Here is a 15448-nt window from a genome sequence, read left to right as displayed (position 1 = left end):
TGTTTCTTAACTTCAATACCCAAGAAGAAATGTAGATCTCCCAAGTCCTTGAGAGCAAACTCAGAGCCTAGGTCCTTAAGCAATGTTGTCACGGCTCCATCAGAAGAGATAGTGACAATGATGTCATCAACATATATTAAAACAAATATGGATGTTTTATGCTTTTTATAAATGAACAAGGAGGTGTCAGATTTTGATGGAACAAAGCCAAGTGACTGGAGTTTCATACTTAACCGTGAATACCATGCTATGGGCGCCTTCTTCAAACCATACAGGGCTTTATCAAGCTTGCAGACATATGATGGTGCATATTTATCTTCAAACCAAGGAGGTTGTTTCATGTACACTTCCTCTTCCAGAACACCATGGAGGAACGCGTTCTGGACATCTAGCTGCCTCAGACTCCATCCCCTGGACACGGCTATTGGTAACACAAGACGGATTGTTGCAGCTTTAACAACAGGACTAAATGTGTCCTCATAATCTATGCCATACCTTTGCTTGAACCCCTTTGCTACAAGCTTTGCTTTGTATCTGTCTATGGTACCATCAGATTTTTTCTTGATTCTATAGACCCACTTACAATCAATTAGGTTTCTGCCTGGTCGGGGGGGGGGCACTAGGTGCCATGTTTTATTTTTGCGCAATGCCATGATTTCATCTTCCATGGCTGCCTTCCACCTCGGATCATCGAGGGCTGTCATTAAACTGTTAGGCTCACCAGTTGTGCAAGACATACCAATCTTAGAGAAATTTTTGTAATTTAAGCGAGTAGTGACTCCCTTCTGTAGTCTTCTGCGTGGCGCCACAGGGGAAACCACAGGAGGTGGAGCCACAGGAGATCCGTCATCTGCATCAGGTGCTGGCGACTCAGATCTCGAGGAGGATTCTGTCGCACCTGCTGGCGACCGCGACCGAGGCGAGATGGCGGGCCCGGGTGAATCTGGCGCATGCGGCCGAGCATAAGTGGCGGGCCCTGACGAATCCTGCACGGGCCAACTAGGCGAGCAAGGCTCGACCGTGCGGGTGACCTCCCGCCACGCGTCATCAGCCAGTTGGTGCGGGCGACGACGTCGCTTTCCTGATCGCGCGCCTGCCCGAGGCGCTCAAGGCTCGAGGCGTGACCAGGTGCTGTCCGCCCGGATCCAGGGGGGATGTTGTCTCCTGCCGTGGGGATCTCGAGGCAGATCCTCCTCGGTTCGCGTCCGTCTCTCCAGCCGGGGGCACATGAAATCTCGCCCGTTTTGACTCGGATTTTTGCCAGCTGAACTAAAATCTGCAGCAGTAATCTCAGGCATAATATGATGATTAGGTGCAAGTTGATTAGTACTGTTATTCTCTCCCTCATGATCAACGCCGGATAAAGTGGAGGGAAAGAGAAGATTTCTTTGCAAAGTAATGCGCCTGCATTTGGGTGAAGTTTGGCAAAGGGAAAAACTGTTTCATCAAAGACTGCATCTTGAGAGATATACACACGTCCCGTGGCTACGTCAAGACACTTGACGCCTTTGTGTTGTGCACTGTAGCCTATAAAGACACATTGTGTCGAACGAAACATGACCTTTCTGTTGTTATAGGGATTGAGGTTGGGCCAACATGCGCAACCAAACACTCGAAGAGATGAATAGTCGGGTTTGAGTGAAGTAGACATTCAGTGGGTGTTTCGTGATTAATGACATGGCTAGGCAGAATATTTATGAGGTGTACCGCTGTGAGAAAAGCCTCATCCCAAAACTTTAGTGGCATAGATGCGGCAGCAAGAAGGGAGAGGCCAATGTCAACAATGTGTCTGTGCTTACGCTCCGCTGAACCGTTTGTTGATGAGCGTGAGGGCAAGAAACATGATGAGAGATTCCTATCCGTTGGAAAAAGGAGTTGAGTTTTTCATACTCACCTCCCCAATCCGACTGCATAGGAAGTATTTTGGAATCAAATTGTCGTTCTACAAGGGCCTGAAAGTTGATGAAAACTTGAAAAACGTCGGAGCGTTTTTAAGAAGGTATATCCACATATACTTGCTAAAATCATCAATGAAACTCACATAATAGTTGTGGCGGCCAACAGAGGAGGGGGCCGGTCCCCATACATCTGAAAACACAAGTTGCAAGAGTTTTGTGGACACACTGGTAGATATAGGATATGGTAACTTGTGGCTTTTTGCTCTTTGGCAAGAGTCACAAATGGTTTCACGATCATGCTCACCAACAAATACAAGCTTATTTTTGCTAGGAATCTGATAAACAATGGAAAAAGATGGGTGGCCTAAACGATTATGCCATCGTTCTGAAGACAGTTTGAAGACTCCATAGGCTTGCTTATTGAACTTGGAAGTTTTGGGGATCAGTGGGTAGAGGCCTTGCACACATCTACCGTGATAAAGCACCCTCCTCGTGACCTGATCCTTGATCAAAAAGAAGAGGGGGTGAAACTCTATGAAAACACCATTATCAAGAGTAATGCGATGTACTAACAAAAGATTTTTGGGTGCATTGGGAATGTGAAGCACATCATCTACAAGAATATCACGGTGTGGGGTTTGAATAATAGACTGTCCAACATAACTTATCATCATACCTGGACCGCTTTCAGCGGTGTGAACTTGATCTTGGCCATGATACTTCTCGTGCATGGTCATCTTCTCAAGCTCAGAGGTGATGTTCTCATTTGAGCCGGAGTCAAGATACCAATTGGAATCGACTCCGTATGAGGCATCTGCCGCAGCTGCAACATGCCTCCTTCTAGAATTATCCTCTGCATAGCGCCACTTACATTCTTTAGCAATATGGTTAGTTTTCTTGCAGATCTGGCATTTGTTTTCATACTCATCATACCCGGCGAAGCGGCCACCTTGATTGTTGTTGTAGTAGTGGCGCGGAGGGCCGTTGTTGTTGTAGTAGCCCCCGCCGCCGCCGCTGCGGTGGACACTGCCTTGGCCACCGCCATTGCCGTGGTAGTTGTAGCCGCCGCCGCCGTGGTTGTTGTAGCCACCGCCGCCATGGTTGTAGCCCCTGCTACCCATGCCAGGATAGCCGCTGCTAGGGTTTTGGCCGCCACCACCAGAGTAGCTACCGCCGCGACCACCTTGCTTCTGGTTGTGGTAGCCGCCTCTGCAGCCACCCAAGCGACCCCTGGAGGCAGCATTCACCGATGACTTGAAGCCACCATTGTCATTGAACATCTCAACACGTTGATCGAAGTTTGCCACCATCAAGAAGAGCGCGTCGACGGTGATAGGCTCGGTGCGGACGTCGAGTGCAGAGATGATTGGCTGATACTCCATATCAAGCCCGACGAAGATGAAGGAGATGAGTTCGTCCTCCACGAGCGGTTTGCCCGCCGCCGCAAGCTCGTCGGAGAGGGCGCGCATCTGCCCGAAGTAGCTGGAGGCCGACTGTGATCCCTTCTGGGTGTTTGTGAGGGTCGATCTGATGTTATTGACGCGAGACAGGGAAACTGCAGAAAACATGTTTGCTAACGCAGTCCAGATCACATGGGATGATACAAGCGAGGCCACTTGAACAAGCACCTCCTTGGACAGATTTCGGAGAAGATATGCTACGATTTGTTGATCTTGAACTAGCCAGGGGTTATGAGCAGGGTTGGAAACTACCCAATCCTTGCCATCTTTATCTTTGCTAATGATTGTTTTGGGAGGCTCCTCTATAGTCTGATCTATATAGCCAAACAAGCCGGCGCCCAATATCTGGGATCGTGCTTGGGCTCGCCAGAGAACATAGTTCGTCCGGCTAAGGGATTCTGATGTGTTGTAGTTAAGGCCAAAAGAGGTGACTGCGGAGGAGGACATGGCTGCGGCGTGGTGGATTTGGGAAGGGAATAGATGAAGGAAGATGATCTAGATGCTATGGAAGAGGCCTGCTCTGTATACCACTAGATCGAAAACGCGCCTTGGCGCGAGGGTGCCGGTCACAGCGCTATGGACAAGTACTGATTGCTTAATTTAGTAGGAAATCAAGTTTAGCGTACGTATTCAAATAGGATATAACAAAATATGAGGAAGAAGAAACATTCACATGTAATTGGAGCAAATCACCGTTAAGTTCAACATTGTAATGAAACTATAAGGCAACATACAGTTTTGGGTGTTGCAAAAATTATCATTTAGCTCACACAAATTTAGAAGCATCGAGGTTTCAAGGCTTTGCTGGATTAGTAAGATTACATGCTTTCTTTTATCTGATATTTTTTCATTCAAAACAATCATACATGATCCAAAACCTGTAAATAACATCCAGGTTCTTCGCCCATGCACATGATCGCATATCAAAATATTTTCTGTCAAGCGATGATCAGTGATTTTTTTACATAATAGGAATTAAAGAACAATGAACTAAACCTGCTTGAATGCTAAGATGTCTCTAACACCAACAGGTTAGAAAAGGATAATGTAATCATTTTTAAACACATCATGATGGCTCCGTGTCCAGGTAAATCTTTGTGGCAGCAACAATACAGTAGAGGCAACAGAAAATAAAATAAAAAGGTTGTTCCTCCGTTGATGTTCGTCATGGTGCCGAGGAACATTTCCATCCTAAGAAAAGACATCACAAATGAACATTGGTTAGCAATGGAACATAAATGTATTGAATACAGGATGAGGCTTAGGATGATCAGTTGACTGGAAAAAATTCATTGTGTCATTGAGTCATGCATATATGGAGGAAACATTGGTTGTTTATTTTGAAAAATGAATCGAAAATAAATAGAGAATGGCTCAAGAAGTCTGAGCCGTTGCCTAAAAGTGTTGTGTCAAGAAAATGACTAACCGATACTGCATATTGTTGAAAGCAAGAGCCAAAAGACGGTGGTCAAAAATTGAATTAGATTATGATCAAGTAAATGCTACATGTTCCACATAGCAAATAGGTCCAATTATTAAAAAAATTAACAAAGCATACAGAATGTGGCGAAGAACCTGAAACAATTACAATTTTAAACTTCTATACATAATTTGAGGTGCTTAAGTAAACCTTGGCTGGAGATTTTGTGTCAAGGAAACCCTTCAAATTGTTCCAGATCAACTTGAACACACTGCCCACATACACAAAAAAATATATGATGTAAGGTCTGCAGTTTAAATTAAAATTATTACTGCACTACACCATAATACTTCTTTTAAACTATCATAATTTTAAACAAACTATTCAATATCTACAACTAAGTAAAATAACCGCCGATAATAGTCGATCTTTATCTTCTGCATGTGAACATATATGTGGTATATTGTACCAGAAACATAAAAAGAGGGACCTTACAATGCTTGCCAATGTTGGTGATCAACACTGGTCACATCCATGCCAAGGCGGGCTTTAGGTCAGAGAGAGATGCAACTGGCAACGTCCTGTACCTGTACTCCGGGGCGAGCCTCCTTGTGCGTCCTCTTGCTTGATGGTATCCTTTGACTACAGATCATCCAAATCCCTCCACCTCTAGGCTTCATTTACTGCAGAGAAACGGAGTTAAGAGGGGGCTCATTTTAGACACCAATTTAACTATGGGATAACATCATTATGGAAGTAGGAAGGAGCCTTGGCGAATAATAGATATGTTTGAAATAAATAGACCAAACATGCTAATTACAAGAGGAAGAACATGTTGATCCATCTACGACGTGTAATGACCTAACGCCTAATGTTATAACTTCATTATGAAAGTAGGCAGGCGCCTTGGTGAATAATACATATGTTTGAAATTAAATAGACCAAACATGCTAATTAGCAGCAGAAGAATATGTTGATTCATATATGAATTCTAATGACCTTACATGATGCTCAGCGCATCGAGCGACCATCTATAAAAATTATAGTTCTCCACATTAGTAATCCAACACCAAGAAAATAAACAAGCAATCATAATCATTTGTCAACATTATTTTCTCTTCTAATTTTGTAGAAAAGGATAGAAGTACAAATACTAAAATATAGGGAACTTAACTATTTGTCAAATCATGAGTTATGTACATAAAGAAGTAGACATAAAATTAACCTTGGAAGAGGATTACTCTTCCTGTTTCTGGGCCCAACACCTTAATAGTGTTCTGTGTACCATAAGAGCATCAGTAAGTGACACAACTACTATGCCTACATACATTATAAAGAACTTCAATGCCATATGTGTGTGCTGAAAGCAAAAAAAAGGAAATAAAAAACACTGCATCTGAACCATATTGGCTACTAAAAGGGTAGGCACAAGCATTGCTAAATTTACCACAAATGTGATTCAAAATGTGGTGTTGCACATACAATACTTAGTAGATACTGCTTTAACTAAAAACTAAACCTACAGCTCTCTGATGTCAGAGTAGCATGATTCAATTTGTAAATGAGAATGCGTGTGTCGCACTATTACATACAGGAAACACATGCATTCATATTTACTATGAATATACTTGGAAGGAATAGTGTGGCCTTTCTAGAAGGAAAATACATCTCAAATACACTTCAGAACCGTAGGTATTGGCATAAACACTAAACATACGTATCAAGTTCACTACAAAGAATAAGATGAAGAGGAGTAGGATAAACTTCTATGTTACAGAAATGAGTGCAGACTGCGGGCATTTATTCAATATAAAACCAAGGATACGCTGGACTTGAGGCCTCAAAGCAAAACCTGAAATAAACATGAAACAAAGACATAAGACACCATAGCAAATCTCGACACGGGTACAACTTGCAAGACTCTGGGCGTGAAGGCAAAACTGGCTAGTCACATGAGAGGAAATAAAATGACATTTTTCTGCCCCAACTCCTATTTGTGATCACCTCAAATGCCAAATACACTACAGCCAAGAAAGAAAACATTAACCAGCTAGAGAATATAAACACTTGTCTAATAGGAAATAATGTACTTTAATCAGCAAGGTATTGCCACTCTCCAACATGGAAGAAAAGCAAATAAATCTTATGTGTGCACTGCCCTAGTTATATTTTAGCATATCTCTGGAATGAAATTTAGAACCAAGATGTCCAGATATAACAGAAGGTTAAACATAAGTCTTTATGAAATAATAACTACATGCAAATATCAAACAGACAATAAATGATCACCCTCATCTATATCTTACTTAAGAAAAAAGAGCAGGTTGTGTGCCTAAGCTGAAATTGAAATTGTATGCTCAATATTTATACTGGGAGAGAGAAGTGTGGGTACCTGCAAGAAAGCTTACTCGCATGACTAGTTAACAATAAAATAATATCAGAAATCCTCCATTGAACTCCTCATGAAGAACCAATAGCATAGCCGAACCATCGCTTATCCCAGAATAACAAAGTGAAACTTACTCTTAACCAGATTAGATCAAGGACCAACAACAAACAATAAAAGATCAAAGGTAGGAGAGAGAAGAAATCTTTACATAAGACGGCTATAAACACTGGAGCATAAATAAGCGACACCTTTAAATACAAATAAAAAGGGTTCAGGGTTCAATGCATAGTGGACTCAGATTCTCCTTTCCTCGATCATATAATCTACCCCCATAATCTCTTTCACAGATCAATCTGTTTATCCAGTGGAGCTGTCCTGGTTATCATTCAACAAGAACGACCATCCAAGGACAGAACAATAAGTATCACAGGATCAAAAAGGATTCTAGAGACAAGAGGGAGGATCCAACTTGATACCCACAGGTGCCTCAATTGCTCAAAGGCACACTTATTTCAGCCACGACTAATCATCATCGCCCTAGCAAGAATGGCTTCCGACGGATGGGGCACGTGATTCAAACGCGGTGGCACGAGATATCTCACCGCGGGAGTAACTATTCATTCTAGCAGTAACTTTTTTTTATCCGACGGACGAGGTCGTTACAGGGGTCGATCCGACGGCCCAGATTTGATCAAACCACCCGATCCGACGGCCAGGAATCCCAAATCGCTGTGGTGCGGCCTGAGGAGCTTCTATTCTTATTTCTGGATTCTTTGATGGATCACCAGATCGAAATGTTCTTATGAGGGTGAAACTGCCCTGGTTATCACTCATCAGAAATGACCATCCAAGGACAGAGCCACTAAAATAAGAACGTGATCAAAATAGCTCAAAGAAATGAGGGGGATCCAAATTAATACCCACAACAATTGCCTCGATTGCTCGAGAGTATGCCTATATCAGCCATAACTGATCATCATAGCCCTAGCCATGTCCCATGCAGTAGCTGAAGCAGAGCAGGAGGAAGATGGAGCTCACCGAGGGATGTTGTAGCCAAGGCAGTACTTAGTGGGCGTCGGGGTTGCGCCTGAACGCCGTCCAGCCAGCGAGGAACCACTTCCTACACCACACATCCACGCCGCTGCATCGAAGTTGTGCCTTGCACCGTCCCACCGATGAGCACGAACGCCACGGGCACCGAAGCGGCCAATGAGAGGATGAGGTGATGTAGCACAGAAATATGAACCTAACCAAGAATGTAGGATTTAAGACTATAAGGCATGCACGGGAAGCAAACAATCAAGGCTGAGAAACAAGTGTCATGTCTAATTGCTCTTTATTGCTGTTGTAAACTAAAACAGAAACCACCACAAACAACTATATATTGTGCATACATTAATCAGGGGCACACTAAAACAACAAAGCATCTAGTGGGGTACTCGTAATTATCGTATGACCTCAAGAAACTTGGCAGGCCTAACCCCCCTCCTCAATAACAAAGCCATGCTCTATGAAAAAAACCTAGCTAGATCCAACACTCCCCTGGACAAAGGTACCCGCAAAACAAGGCAGATCCAAAAATCCCATTCCTTGGAGCCTAGCTAGACCTAAAGTAACAAAACAGCAACACTCCACCAACAAAGGAGCAGCAATCACACGCCCTACAAGGATCCAGACAAATAAGAAAAGGCATAAATATATGCTCCAACAATAACAAGCAGTAGCACTTTTGGCATTTTCGACAAGAAAAAACAACAGAAGGCCCTCACTTCCCAGCATGCATACCAGCACACACGACAAACAGAATATAGCGAGCCTAAAAAACCACATGGCCATACCGGCATATACCTAGCCCTAAAATAAGATTGAAAAGTATGTGAAAAAGAGGGGTTGACCTGCAGATGACCCAAAGATCCATGAACGAAGATGCAACCAGCTCGGATCAAAATATGCACAGACAGGAGTGGACGAGGCTGCAGGGCAAACAAGGGAAAATCAGAAACAAGCAAAAACCAGTGGCAAGAACAGCGGATGCACAAACACATACCTGCAAATCAATGAGCACAACAGCAGATCTGGCAAGAACCAGTCTCGGGGAGGACCAACCGGAGGCGCAGGCGCAGCCATGTAGCACTCAGTGGGCACCAGGGTTGCGCCTGAACGCCATCCAACCGTCGAGGAACCGCGTCGGAGTTGCGCCTTGCACCGCCCCGCCAACGAGCACAAACACATCACACAACCAAGTGACTCTGTGCATGGTATACATGTCAAACAATATAAACAATCAGATATGTTATCACAACAGGCTATAAACAATACATGCCAAACAATATAAACAATCGGAATGACATGAACATGAGGATAGTAGGAACCAACGTTTTGGTCACGCGGCTTGCCACGCGTTACCCTCCAAACGACAGGCAACCAAATATGAATAATCATTTTTAAATACAATAGAATGGAATAGTATGCAGAGTGATTATAGCGCACTCAAGTTGTTTGATTACAATGATAAAACTATAGAAGTAACAAATACATTACATGAATCATACAGAAGGAAAACTTGTGTACATAATCCCTCTATGCTTTGTATGGCTAAATGATAGCGAGTAAAAGGCCATAGAGCAGTCTTTCACAATAGACGTATAGTTGCCTCATGCCTGTCACCACAACATCTGGCTCGATGGCCGTATACTGAACTCATCAAATGGTCAACAAAATGATACATCCCATACAAAATTGGCAAACAACCAAACATACAATCAAATACTGGGACAGCCTAATCATGAAATAGAAGTGTGGGGAAATATTTACTTATGCATTGATGCTATTTACAAATGCTCTTAGTCTCAGGTTTATTTGCAGCCAAACTCCAAACCATTCATCAGATTGGATACTGAAAATTGATCAAGTGAATTTGGCCATGAGTTTAAAGGTAAGATATACATAAATGTACCAAATCGTGTATATATGTAAGAAAGGTAAATACTAAATACTAAAAAAGTTTTAGTAATCTATACGTCATCTGAAGTGGGTTACAGCAACCGGTGACAAACCAACATGTTCAGTACTCTATTAACTGGCAGTTTAAACATCTATTGGCTATTGTCTTGCGCTGCACCAAACAAAGCCCTCCTTGCACCTATTTGTCCATAGACCTATACACCATAGCATTGGCTGCTAGATCAACAAGCAAAGAGAAATAACCTAACATACTTTATACTGAACCAGCAAGTCAGCATGCCATTATTGGCTTCTGCCTACATGTCTAAACTGAACCAGCAAGTCAGCACACCATTTATTGACCATGCAACATTGGTTCAGTTCAAAGTATGTTAGGTTATTGCTCTTTGGTTGCAGCAGTATATAAGGTCAGGTCATGGCTCAAAAGTGTTAATGTTATAATTAAACCATAAGTTCTTAATGAAGTACATGCATTTCACAATCAGACAATCTATTCACACATAAAGAGAGAAAAGTCAAAGACCAGATGTCATCTTATAGCTATAGGGATTAAAGCCCTTGGTTTGTGTGGCTATTCTAGCAGACTATCTAAGACCCATCTCTAGTATAGAAAAATAGAAATCAGGAGCAACATTTTAATTAGTTCTCCACTCAGCTACTGCCCTGCTGTGTCCTTATGGTGAATGATTGATGGTGTATGTTTTCCTGATAGTTCTGTGTATGCCAACGTCTGAATTTTATCATTTTGCATTTCTCCAAACCTTTCATCCTCACTACGATCCCCTGAGATGCACTATCCATGGACAATGTACTTTCAAATAAAACATGACGGTGAACTTGAAAAGAGTAATTTACCTAGCTACAACAACCTATTGTTTATGTTCCTTGCTTTTGCAAATAGTAGTTTATGGTTGACACTTTAGTCTATATCTGTCATGCACCCATCTGGACTATAAATACAGCAACAGACACCATGGATCTACTACTGCGCCTCTCCCTTGACTATGCTCTAGCTATCACAGTGGTTTACAAATTCCAGATTCGTATTCAAACAAATGAACTATATAATGAGTCATGATAGGTGGGTGAGCCTTGCTACTGTTCGGTTGTAATGAGTCATGAACAGTGAAACAAAGAATTCTTGTCGCATAAACATCTAAATAGAACACACCAAACCATTTTTTTAAGATGGATCAGCTTCATGCACAAAGTATTCACAGTGCAGCATCAACTGAACTAAAATCTTTTACCCATCTATTTTTTAAAGGAGGAAAAAACTCATCGCTATGTAACATCTTCCATGATAGCAGAAGTGGAAAAAGAGTTGAGAGATATATAAGAGCGGAGTTGGGAATGTATGTAGTCCGTGGGTGGGGTCAGGAGGCAAGGCAAGGAATCTGTATACCTCTGGACAGGAGAAAGACGGCAAGGTCGCCGACGGTGACAGCCTCTTCTGGCTCCATGAGCCCCGCAGCTGCAGGCATCGATGATCTACTCCTTCAATAGAATGTTGATCAGATCATTAGTTTTCTATTTACCGCTAGAGATGCTTATTAAACAAATAGTGTAGTAAAACAGATGGCCAAGCCCGAAACGGTATGCCAACATATTAGCGCATATTTAGACCTTGGTAAAACAGAAAAGCGGTTTTCAGGTAATAGGAGTTATGGATTGCAATGGTTAGCATGGATAGGAAGACAAAATTCAGCAAACAAAGCTTCTAAATATTGCCTTGGCTAGCTTACTTCTCACAGTGTTCACGCTTCTTAGAAACTTCTTTTACCGGCCTTTAAGGTACTGTGCTGTCATCAATCGCCTGAACATTTTAATTGGCTGTGTATCAAAGCGCCTGCAGAAAATGGCACATAATCAAGTGCACAATAGGGGCTCAATATTGGTTCTACAACTGGATCTTCTCGAGATAGAGAGGAAGAATTTTCGTAGATATTGTGATTCTTTGGTCGCTTGGAACTGTCATTAGATGTGATTGTAAAACAGTGTGGAACACCGTTTGCATATAGAGTGTTCCTTTTATCTGCTAAGTCTGAATACCTAGACAGCTTCCCAATGGTCTGGAAAAGAAGAAATAACTTTTCTTTCTTCACTGGTCCTGTGGATGACTGGTCTAATTATAGTGTCAAGAAAGTATTTGATTTATACCACCGAGAATAGGCTCGGCTGGTTGCCTGCCAAACGGAGAAAGGGACTCAATGGTAAATGGATAGTGCCACATGGCACAAATCCTTGTGTGCAGCTATACACTCATGAACACCTCTTTAAAAGGCCGATTGCCGAAGGCATGTGCCTGCATGTTTTACCTTTGATTTTTCCTACCTTATTTCTGAAACTTGTGGGTCTTCTTTATTAGAAGCTCAGAACCTTGTATGTGCGGCTCTTCTTGTGGATGGCTACGGCCAACTGGACGACGAACAACGAATGCAACAGATGCGCTCAGATCCCGGGCCAACTGCAATACAGCAAGTTCGGTCCAGTCTCAGCTATAGCAAGTTCAAAATGCAGTACATAATATAAAAAAACATCATATATTAGTATATGGAATGAACATGAACAATTATGGAATCCTATCTTAAAGGCCCTATATGAAAATGAAAATAATACTTCCTGAAAGGAAAGCAGGAGGAAGCAAAACACATATAATAGTAATGGCTCAGTACAAAACCAGCCCCATAAGAGCACATAATCACACCAAATGGCAAGGTAAGTATTCCCTGGCAAGTACTGGACCGGAAAACTCTGACTGAAGCTACATGATATTAGAGCTACTCTGACCGAAAATTCACTTAGTAGCAGTACATCACGTGGGTCCATCATAACATCAAAGATCATTCTGCCTGGGATTCACAGTCTACTGTGTGATGCAATTACACGAATTTCTGGTTTACCTGAATAGCTAAACGCTGTTTTTTATTGCTATATGGCACATGTCCCGATGAGCAATGGTCAAGGATCTCGGCCGTGTCCATGGAGGCTGAGAAATTAAGATGTTTCTTGATCTAGGAAAAGGGAACCGGGTTATTCAAAAGAAGGAAGCATTTATATATTCAAATATTCTTCAGCATGCCTGCCATCAAATTAAGATGTTTCTTGACTAAGTAAGAAAACACACAATTGAGAAACAGGGGATGGACATGCATCCATTGGAAAAAGGCAGAGATAAATTGCAATACCATCGATTCATCTTTAGAAAAGATTCAGAGTTTCAAGTCAAAGATAAATTCGTATTGGTAATGTAACTACTACTGTACTTCTCGGCCTTTAATGTACTTTGCTGCTTCTTGTACCTGATCCTTAGTTAGAAGAGTAGGACAACACTTCATATTGATGCACACTCTTCTCTAAGTACCTTCTGGCCATGTACATATATGATTATAATCGGCACACCAATCAGCAGGAACAAAAGGGCCCATAAAACAAACCTCAGAAGTGCACACTTCAGCCTTGACATGCTCAGAACAGCCTTTGAACCATGTTGCAAATGAATAGAGAAACCATGTGAGAAATCACTCAGGCAATAGAAGTCACAAGAAGCAAGAAATTGAGCTAAAAATAATAATACACAAGTACACCCATCTTCTTCACACAACTATTTGAACAACAAAAGAATGTACAAACTGCATGGGGTATACAACAACACTGATTTACCTAACTTAGGAACAAATCAAATAGTAAAGGTTATGGTGTATTGCATAACTGAAATTTTTGGCTAAAAAGAGTTACTAATTTGTTCAGCGTAAACTGGATGGCTGTCGATGAAAACAGGGAAAACTTTAAAACTCACTCAACATGGGAAGCCCAAAATAATGTTATGTTATTACTCATGGAAGCTCTCCATGTTATGTCATTACTTATGAAGATCAACAATGGCAACAACAAGTAGTCAGGTCGATATGTGTTTATTTTGTTATACAAAGAAAAACAGTGACACCCTAATTTAGATCGACCGATTAGAGCAAGATGCATACTATCTCCTTATGGATTCCCCTATAGTCTATTTTCGTAGCATGAATCCTCAGCATGCACAAGAATCAATGTGCAACTTTTTTACTAAAAGGTCGATGTTTTCATTGCCGCACCTCAACCAGGAAAGAAAATTTTCAAGGATTAAGCGTAACCTAAATCCGTCTAGCTCATGAGATTCCACCAGAACAAGAAGCATCAAAACTTTGAATCCTCCTAATACCCCCATGTGTAGGACCAGAACAGAGCAGAGACTCTTCTTCTAAAGCAACTAAGCAAGCATCTTGGACCCGGATTCGGAAATCTCATTGATACTTAATCCAAAACCAAAACTATCCTCAAAAACCCATCTCACTCATATTAAAAGTGCAGACATCATGTTGCACTGTCCTCAAAAAACCATTTTGGTCATATGCAGAATACTACTGGAAATTATAGCTTAGCATACTGGAGAGGGAAATTTCGGTAATAATTGGAGTACTGACCGCAGCATGAGAGAGAGGGAGAGAGAAGGGGGGAGGGGCAGTAGTACCAATAGTGGGCTACTGCTGGGTGTCGTCGGGGATGAAGGCGCTGCCGTGGAGGAGGGGGTCGGCGTCATTGATTTTTGGCCACTGCTTCTCCAGCTGAGCAGCAGCAGCGTCAACGCCTCATGCTTCTCCTGCTGGGCACCGAGGAGGAGAGGGAGATGAGCGCGCCGAGGTTGACGCAGGCGAGGACGGCGAGCAGGACCCGGTAGCTCGCCGGGGCCGACGGCGACCGGGGGTCCTCGAGCGGAGGAGGACGGGGGCGGGGAGGAGCACCTCTGGTGGAGTTGAGGGGGCAGGCGTAGCGCGCTGTCCTTGCTGCTGTCGCCGCGTGGGGACGAGAGGAAGGAAGAGGACGCGCGTGTGGGGCTGGCCCTGGACGGCAGCAGGGCAGGGAGGCGCGGGCGGGAGGAAGAGGAGAGGGGGCAACGGCGGCGATGCGAGTGCGGGATGGGTGCCTGGGCGAGCGACGGCGGCGGCGACTGCGGCGGCAGCCGGCGGCGGGGCAGAGAGGCGGGTTAGGGTTAGAGTGTGGAGGGAGAGAGAGATGCGGGAGGGAGGAAGAGCGAGTGCGGGAGGAGGTCGTGCAATAGGAGCGGGCCCGTTTTATACCATAGGACACGAAATGACGAAAATGCCCCCGACGGGGCAAGGAAATTACCTGCGGTGGCACGAAACGGGAGTAACTATTCATTCCAGCAGTAACTTTTTTTATCCGACGGACGAGGTCATTCTAGGGGTCGATCCAACGGCCCAGATCCGATCAAGCCACCTGATCCGACGGTCAAGAATCCCAAATCGCAGAGGAACCG

At 43.2% G+C, this 15448-nt stretch overlaps 1 long non-coding RNA gene across 9 annotated transcripts; it reads right to left on the bottom strand.

Moving 5' to 3' along the window:
* Nucleotides 1–3984: 3984 nt before the first annotated feature.
* LOC123113389 (uncharacterized) lies at nt 3985–15163 on the bottom strand. Of its 9 annotated transcripts, XR_006456012.1 has the most exons (9): nt 13035–14621; nt 12466–12598; nt 11877–11980; nt 11537–11628; nt 9215–9416; nt 9063–9140; nt 5274–8413; nt 4989–5049; nt 3985–4549 (listed from the first exon to the last, which is right to left on the bottom strand). It is a non-coding gene; the product is annotated as an uncharacterized lncRNA (long non-coding RNA). The 9 variants fall into 9 exon arrangements; XR_006456006.1 differs by adding an exon at nt 14642–15163 and having other exon boundaries at nt 11537–12598; nt 13035–13609; XR_006456010.1 differs by having other exon boundaries at nt 5274–5461; nt 6004–8413; nt 11537–12598.
* Between the last annotated feature and the right edge of the window lie 285 nt (nt 15164–15448).

Source organism: Triticum aestivum, chromosome 5B (genome assembly GCF_018294505.1).
Source record: "Triticum aestivum cultivar Chinese Spring chromosome 5B, IWGSC CS RefSeq v2.1, whole genome shotgun sequence".
In the NCBI taxonomy this organism is placed as follows: domain Eukaryota; kingdom Viridiplantae; phylum Streptophyta; class Magnoliopsida; order Poales; family Poaceae; genus Triticum; species Triticum aestivum.
This window is presented reverse-complemented; position numbering and strand designations above follow the sequence as displayed.